Source organism: Podarcis tiliguerta (genome assembly GCF_965153285.1).
Source record: "Podarcis tiliguerta genome assembly, chromosome: 16".
NCBI classification, from domain to species: Eukaryota; Metazoa; Chordata; class Lepidosauria; order Squamata; family Lacertidae; genus Podarcis; species Podarcis tiliguerta.
The window spans coordinates 23,731,008-23,740,157 of record NC_139549.1 but is presented as its reverse complement, the minus strand read 5'-3'; the positions used below and the strand labels follow the sequence as shown (position 1 = coordinate 23,740,157).

Here is a 9,150-nt window from a genome sequence, read left to right as displayed (position 1 = left end):
CTGTATAAAGCCGCTTCCTGTGTTCCTGCATCTTAAGGGAAGGCTCAAAATTCAATGGCAGAGCATCTGCTTTTCATGCAGAAGGCTACTGGCCACAACCCTGTCCTGTGGCGCTGAATTCTATGTGCTAAAAAAGACATTTACTCTCAACCAGCAATGTAGAACACCTGTGCATGCAGAAGGTCCCAGGTTCATTCCCCAGCATCTCCTGGCAGGACAGAGAATGCCCCCTGCCTGAAACCCTGAAGAGCTGCTGCCGGTCAGAGTAGACAAAACTGAGCGGTTTGCATAAGGCAGCTTCCTCTGTATCCCTTGGCATTAACACACTGTCTATCGGCTTCCTGCCTAACGTGACCTGGTTTCCAAGCTTACTCATGTAATATATATGAGCATCCTACTGTCTTCATAAGTAGCCTGTACTACTTAAAACCAATGGATCCACTGCCCTTCTTAATGGATCATCCTTTCCGCCTTTGGTTTGGCCCCAGGTGTGCTTCTGCTACAAATCCAGCCTATACCCAGGTGGCTTTCCCACTTTGCAGCAGTATTTTCGATTTGGCACTGCAACCCACACCCTTCTTTTGCACCTGGCTCAGGGCTGTCCTAGATCCTACAAGCATGCAAGCTGCCTACATTCACTCTAAGACGCCTAACCAATCAAGTAATTGCCCTGATCTGCAGCTTGCAGAGTTATATGGCACCTGCAGACAATCGAGCGTTTGTTCCTATTTGTCTGCAGGGACATGACATTGAGCACACACTTCCCAGTGCATATTCCCGTCAACTTTCTATGCTGCAAAAAGTCTGGAGGGAGAGATCTTAGAATCATAGAATCATAGAATCATAGAGTTGGAAGAGACCACAAGGGCCATCGAGTCCAACCCCCTGCCAAGCAGGAAACACCATCAGAGCACTCCTGACATATGGTTGTCAAGCCTCTGCTTAAAGACCTCCAAAGAAGGAGACTCCACCACACTCCTTGGCAGCAAATTCCACTGTCGAACAGCTCTTACTGTCAGGAAGTTCTTCCTAATGTTTAGGTGGAATCTTCTTTCTTGTAGTTTGGATCCATTGCTCCGTGTCCGCTTCTCTGGAGCAGCAGAAAACAACCTTTCTCCCTCCTCTATGTGACATCCTTTTATATATTTGAACATGGCTATCATATCACCCCTTAACCTCCTCTTCTCCAGGCTAAACATGCCCAGCTCCCTTAGCCGTACCTCATAAGGCATCGTTTCCAGGCCTTTGACCATTTTGGTTGCCCTCCTCTGGACCCGTTCCAGTTTGTCAGTGTCCTTCTTGAACTGTGGTGCCCAGAACTGGACACAGTACTCCAGGTGAGGTCTGACCAGAGCAGAATACAGTGGCACTATAACTTCCCTTGATCTAGAGGCTATACTCCTATTGATGCAGCCCAGAATTGCATTGGCTTTTTTAGCTGCCGCGTCACACTGTTGGCTCATGTCAAGTTTGTGGTCAACCAAGACTCCTAGATCCTTTTCACATGTACTGCTCTCAAGCCAGGTGTCACCCATCTTGTATTTGTGCCTCTCATTTTTTTTGCCCAAGTGCAATACTTTACATTTCTCCCTGTTAAAATTCATCTTGTTTGTTTTGGCCCAGTTCTCTAATCTGTCAAGGTCATTTTGAAGTGTGATCCTGTCCTCTGGGGTGTTAGCCACCCCTCCCAGTTTGGTGTCATCTGCAAATTTGATCAGGATGCCCTTGAGTCCATCATCCAAGTCGTTGATAAAGATGTTGAATAAGACTGGGCCCAAGACAGAACCCTGTGGCACCCCACTAGTCACTCTTCTCCAGGATGAAGAGGAACCATTGATGAGCACCCTTTGGGTCCGGTCAGTCAGCCAGTTACAAATCCATTGAGTGGTAGCAGAGTCAAGACCGCATTTTACCAGCTTCTTTACAAGAATATCATGGGGCACCTTGTCAAATGCCTTGCTGAAATCAAGGTAGACTACATCCACTGCGTTCCCTTCATCTACCAGGCTTGTAATTCTGTCAAAAAATGAGATCAGGTTCGTCTGACATGACTTATTTTTCAGAAATCCATGCTGACTATTGGTGATCACAGCATTCCTTTCTAGGTGCTCACAGACTGTTCGCTTAATGATCTGCTCCAGAATCTTCCCTGGTATTGATGTCAGACTGACTGGGCGGTAATTGTTTGGGTCCTCTCTTTTCCCCTTTTTGAAAATAGGGACAACATTTGCCCTCCTCCAGTCTGCTGGGACTTCGCCTGTTCTCCAGGAATTCTCAAAGATGATTGCCAGTGGTTCTGAGATCACATCTGCCAGTTCTTTTAATACTCTTGGATGCAGTTCATCTGGCCCTGGAGACTTGAATACATCTAAACTAGCCAAGTATTCTTGTACTAACTCCTTAGTTATTCTGGGCTGTGTTTTCTCTGCTGAATCATTTGCTCCAAATTCTTCAGGTCGGGCATTGTTTTCTTTATCGGAGAAGACTGAGGCAAAGAAGGCATTGAGGAGTTCAGCCCTTTCTGTGTCCCCTGTTTGCATTTCACCATCTTCTCCTCTGAGTGACCCCACTGTTTCTTTGTTCTTCCTTTTGCTACGAACATACCCATAGAAGCCTTTTTTGTTGCTTTTAACCTCTCTAGCAAGCCTGAGTTCATTCTGTGCTTTAGCTTTTCTGACTTTGTGTCTACACGTGCTGGCTATTTGTTTGAATTCCTCTTTGGTGGTTTCCCCCCTTTTCCATTTTTTGTACACATCCTTTTTTAATCTTAACTCAGTTAAAAGTTCTTTAGATAGCCACCCTGGCTTCTTTAGGCACCTTCCATGTTTCCGTCTCATTGGTATTGCCTGAAGTTGTGCTTTTACTATCTCCCTCTTAACAAACTCCCAGCCATCATGAACTCCCTTTCCTTTTAGTATTACTGTCCATGGGATCTCACCCAGCACTTCCCTAAGTTTTATGAAGTTGGCTTTCTTAAAGTCAAGAAATTGAGTCCTAGTATGCTTGGCTGCACAAGTGCATCAAACCCACTTAATTGCTTAAATATACTCGGAATCGAGAGTGGATTTCATGCTCTTTATTCAGCCCATAGTGGTGAGGAGGAATGGAAGTTCCCCCAGAATGTCTGCTTTATATACATTTATTAAACAATGGGCCCCACATGATTGGCTAATTCTGGGATTCTCCTGTAGGCCAATCAGGTTGCGGATTCACTTCCACCTGGAGCTGGATTGGGTGGCTCCTGTGGACCAATCAGACTGCTGAATTCTGGATCCTCTTGTTCTAGGACCAATCAGACTGCTGCATTCTGGATCCTATTCAACTCAGTACATAACAATTGCGTACTGTGAATTTGCTGGTATGTGATTAAATCCCATTCACAAAACAGCAAGGCCCTGGAATCAGCTTTTGTTTGTTTCATTCTCCTCCCAGCCCCAAATACAGGGATAATCACACATGGGGCGGGGTGTGTATGTTACACTGATCCTTCATGTACTTGAATCAGCCTTGCTGGGGGTTTCCAAAAGAAGTTATGAGATGCATCTCAGATTGCAGAATTCAAGCTGTATTTACCAGTGCAGTAATAAAAGCCAAACAAGTGTCTACATGGAGGAGTGAGATTTGCACAGGTCTTTGTCCAGTTGCAAATTACAAAAGAAGTGAATTACAATGAGAATGAAGCACAGCAATAGCTATATATAAACATATTAAAAACACAGGACAAAGAACATCAAATTATTATCGGTGCCACACTGGGAAACCAAAACGTCTTTGCCTGGCACCCAAACAATGACAAATTTGGGGTCAGGTGGGCCTCCCTGGGAAGAGCATTCTAAGGATGGAGAGCCACTATGAAAAAGGCCCCGCTCTCTTGTTGCCATCCTCCATACCCCCCTTTGTGGTGGTCCTCTGAGAAGCAGCTCAGGTGATAATTTCAGTGTCCAGAAAGGTTCATTTTAGGGGTAGGGGCCCTGGGCTGTAATGGTCAAAACCAGCATTTTGAAATGGGTTGGAAACAAACTGGCAGCCAGTATGGATACAGATAAACATGCTGGCCCAAGACATTTGCCATCTGAGGCGAAGGCCAAGATGGTGTCCCTATTCCACCTACAGAGGCTGATCAGATGAATCTCATTGCAATAGGACAGTGTCCTCCTGAAGTCAGCAGGATAGGTTATTGGGTGCAGAGCAGGCCATTCAGCCCATACAGCACCTGCCGCCTTAAGTACCTGCCTCATTTTGCCTAATGGTAGAGCCAGTCCTCAGCCCTAGGGATGCGGGGAGCACTGTGGGTTAAGCCACAGAGCCTAGGACTTGCCGATCAGAAGGTCGGCGGTTCGAATCCCCGTGACGGGGTGAGCTCCCGTTGCTCGGTCCCTGCTCCTGCCAACCTAGCAGTTCGAAAGCATGAAGTGCAAATAGATAAATAGGTACTGCTCCGGCGGGAAGGCAAACGGCGTTTCCGTGCGCTGCTCTGGTTCACCAGAAGCGGCTTAGTCATGCTGGCCACATGACCCGGAAGCTGTACGCCGGCTCCCTCGGCCAATAAAGCGAGATGAGCGCTGCAAACCCAGAGTCGTCCATGACTGGACCTAATGGTCAGTGGTCCCTTTACCTTTACCTAGAGCCAGCCCTGCCCACCGAGTCTTCCAGGCAGGTCTTCTTGCTTGCAGAATGTGGGTTTCTGAAGCAGAGAGATCCAGACTCATCCCAGCAGACAGAGAACTGGGCCTGGCTGAGGCCCATGGAAATGTAGTTCAAAGCTTCTGGTGGATACCAGAGTTTTGTGTGTCTGTTCCAGATTCAATCTATTCCTGTGTACACCACTTCACAGCTGCTTGGCTTCTCAGTCTCGGATGATAGGAGCTGTATCTTGTGGGCACCACTATGAAGAAGAGTTTGGATTTGATATCCCGCTTTATCACTACCCGAAGGAGTCTCAAAGCGGCTAACATTCTCCTTTCCCTTCCTCCCCCACAACAAACACTCTGTGAGGTGAGTGGGGCTGAGAGACTTCAGAAAAGTGTGACTAGCCCAAGGTCACCCAGCAGCTGCATGAGGAGGAGCGGGGAATCAAACCCAATTCACCAGATTACGAGACTACCGCTCTTAACCACTACACCACACTGGCTCTCACCACATTGCTTACCCCTGCTTTAGTGGAAGGATTTCCCTTCCCTTTATTCCTGGATAAAAAGAGCTCAGTTGCTCTAGACGGAAGACCCATTCCAAGGTGAAAAAGACTATGGCAACTTTTGTGACGAAATCCCAGGAAGGGGGGGGGGGGAGAGAAAATATCTGCACAATTGCTTTACATTAATTAGCCAGAGCCAATTCAAAAAATTCTTGGCGGCGGCAGGAATTGGAAAGGCGTCTGAAGACCAAACATCAGAAAGGAAAGCTAATTGGATATACATAGGAGTCATCAGGAGAGAGAGATGCAAAGCGTTCTCCTTGTTCCCGAGTGCCCTCTGCCAATGTCATTTCATAACACAACGTCTCACTGAGTGGCTCTGGTGGTTTGCGTGCAGAAGGGCCCCTGGTCCAAGCCTCCAGCTAAAAGGATCAGGCAGAGACTAGCCTCTGCCCAAGGCCCTGGAGAGCCACTGCCTGTCAGAAAGCAGAAAGATCAAAAGTAGGCACAGCCAGAGCCAATGATAGGCAGCGCCACCCTCTGCCTGCCTGGAGACAGGTAGCTTTGGTCAGATTGCTGCAGTGCTTCCATTTCTAGCCCATCTTACCTCCAGGGAATTCAAGGTGACTTGTGGTTCTCCCCTTCCCCATTTAAACCTCACAACAACCCTGTGAGGTAGGTTAGGCCGGGAGATTGTGACAGGCCCAAGGTCACTCAGTAGGGTTCTTGAATGGGGCGTTGTTGTTGTTATTTGAATACCACCCTATACCCACAGGTCTCAGGGCAGTTACAACATAAAATCACAATATAAAAACACAAGATACATAATACAGATAAAAACAAAAACAACACAATAACCCACCCACCCTGCCCACTTTTAAAAAAGGTTTTGCATGTCAATCAGCCAAAGGCCTGGTTAAAGGGGAACCTTTTTATCCTGGCAACTAAAGGTGTATAATGAAGGTGCCAGCCGAATCTCCCTGGGGAGAGCGTTCCCCAAATGGGGAGCCACTGCGGAAAAGGCCTGGAGGCAGCACACGAAGAAGGGCTTCAGAAAGATGATCTGAGTCTATGTAGGTTTCTATGGAAAGAGGCAAGAGGGCTCTGACAGGGTCCTAGAGCAGGGGTCAGCAACCTAAGGCCCATGGGCCAGAAGTGGCCCGCAGAGGTCGTTTGACCAGCCACCGAGCCTCCCCCGAACTGAGCTGCCCGCTTGCGTGCTGAGCTAAACCGGTGCAGCACGGCGCGGGGACTCACTTCCACAGTACCGAAAATTGCATCTGAACATGCACAGACGCTGAAAATCACTTCTGCACAGACACTGAAAATTGCAGACGCGCGCATGCGCGCAATCCAGCCCACGGAGGGATCTCTATGGGACCAATCCAGCCCAGACAAGATAAACCTTGCTGACTCCTGTTCTAGAGTCTTCCTATCTCCTTCTCAAAGCCTAGGTAGCACTTTCTCAGCTTTAGGAAGGAGGTGGGAAGGCTCCAGGACCCTGCCAGAGCTTTGTGCCACCTTCTCAAAACCTGGCTTTGGGAAGACAGTCCAAGGGCTGTGGGAGGCGTCAGATTTTGGTCTCGCTCCCCACACTCAACATGATAAGGCAGTGTGCAGAGCTCTGTGTGAAGTACTTTTGCAGCCTATTTGGTATAAACAACTGGACCACCCTGAGCCAAAGAGAAAACTGAGCTAAAAGTGAATTATTGCACCCAAGTAATTCTTTGGGTGTACAGGGGCCGTACTTGCTTCCAAGCTTTAGGCAAATCCTCCACTGTTAACTGCCAGAAGTGGACCCCAAGAAGGTATATCTGACACAGGTGTGCTTGCCCAACAGTGACCCCTTGGAGGCTGAAGTCTGCACCAAAATAAGCATGGTCTTTAGTTCCTCTTATATCAGGTGCAGGGAACCTTTGGCCTTCCAGATGTTGATGAACTACAACTTCCATTAGCCCCAGCAAGCATGCCCAATGGCAACATCTGTAGTTCCAGCAACATCTGGAAAACCAAAGGTTCTCCGCATCAAGTTTAGACAGTATCCAAGGAATGTTGGGTTGAATGCCAACTTATGGGGCCCATATGCCTAGCCAGAGGATTGGCTCATGAGGGCATGCTCAATCGCTAAACTCTCTTACAGAGAGTAAGAAGTCCCCATTGACCCACAGAAGATGGCTACCACAAGCAGCTTCAAGGGGATCAAGAACAAACAAGAAGGTGAAGCAACCTGGAAAAATCTGAGCATGTCTAGGGTGGGCTTTTGGAGTTGCAATCCAAAATGACAGGTGGGCACCAGCTTGGGGAGGGCTGGTTCTCTCCCAGGTCCTTTGATATAGGCTGGGGTGGGGGAACCAGGAACAGAGACAGAAATGGGATTTGTGTCTCCCTGGAAAACCTTTGCTGAAACTGTTATTTGCCCACCTTGCAGGACTGTTGTAAAGAAGCACTTTGAGAGAGAAAACACTCTACTAATACTGAATGTAGTTGTGGAATATATTGACTGCTGCAGGACCCCACTGAAGAGGAGAGACATTGTGGGTGAATTCCTGTTTTTATTTTCCAGTGAAAGTGAGCCCAGCAATGTAGCAAACATGCCCGCCTTTTCACAGCATCCCGACAGTGGATGGAGGCCTGGCTCTGGCAGTCTCCCAGAGCCCCAGAGCCCTTCCCCATAGCTCTCTCTCCCTTATGATTTCCTGCAGCTCCTCCTTCCTAGCTATGTGCCCACATCCCATCCTCCAGAGCTCCCTTTTCTGCGGGTAAAGAAGCAAGTCAGACAGTGAGGCTAAAAATAGGCACCTAATGGAAGCTGCAATGCAGTCCTCTCTTCTCGGCATCCTTGCGTTCGGGCGGCAGGGAGCCAGCTGACTTGGCAGAAAGATGAAGCCAGGAAGGCAGTTTTCTGAAGGTGGAAACGGAGACCAACCTGCCCCAGGCCCCGTCAGCTTCCCCCAAGGAAGCCGGGGAAGATTTGAACAAGAGGTCCTTGCGCTTGCCAACAGTAGTTTTGGCCTCAGCGAACCCAATTACATCTCTCCCCGCAGCAGGGACCCAGCTTTTCAGCCCCAATCAAGCCAGGCTATCTGCTCTGAGTCTCGGCTGCAACTTGGTGCAAGCCAGTCTCTGGCATGGATCCTGGCAGCTTCAAAGCTCTGTGTTCCGCTTTCAAAAAGTGCGGCAGGGATCCGAGCAGCATGGGAGGCCAGGAGTCGTCTTGTACAAGACACCTTTCCTATGCAGGTGCGAGGAAAGCGACAGCTTCCGCTCCCAAGACAGATGCATCTTGCCTGGGTAATGGACCGGATGAGAGCCAACAAACTGAAGCTCAATCCAGATAAGACTGGGGCACTGTTAGTGGGTGGTTCCCTAGAGGAGATGGGTGGGAGGCTGCCTGCTCTTGATGGGGTTACCCTTCCACTGAAGGAGCAGCTTCGTAGCTTGGGGCTACTCCTGGATCCTTTGCTGTTGCTCGAGGCTCAGGTGGCCTAAGTGGCCTGGAGCGCCATCCATCAGTTTTGGCTGGTGGCCCAGCTATGACCCAATCTGGACAAGGACAGTCTAACTACTGTTGTCCATGCCCTGGTATCCTCAAGTTAAGATTACTGCAATGCATTATACGTAGGGCTGCCTCTGAAGACAGTTCAGAAACTTCAGCTAGTACAGAATTCAGCGGCCAGGCTGCTCACCAGAGCAAGATGGTTTGAGCATATTACACAGATCCTGGTCCGACTGCACTGGCTACCAATTAGGTTCCGGGACCAATTCAAAGTGCTGGTTTTGACCTATAAAGTCTTAAACTGCTCAGGACCACAATACCTCAAGGACCGCCTCTTTCTATATGAACCTACCCGGACCCTGAGGTCATCTTCTGAGGCCCTCCTTTGTGTACCTCCTCCTCAAGAGGTCCGGAGGGTGGCAGCATGAGAACGGGCCTTCTCTGCAGTGGCTCCCTGTCTGTGGAACACTCTCCCCAGGGAAGTTCGCCTGGCGCCTTCATTATTTACCTTTAGGCACCA

General features: G+C 48.8%; 1 protein-coding gene across 1 annotated transcript in view; it reads left to right on the top strand.

The window, feature by feature from the left end:
* The window catches only part of UQCR10 (ubiquinol-cytochrome c reductase, complex III subunit X), a 433,107-nt gene that overhangs the window by 19,552 nt on the left and 404,405 nt on the right, over positions 1 to 9,150 (top strand). The gene's annotated exons all lie outside the window — the stretch shown is intronic.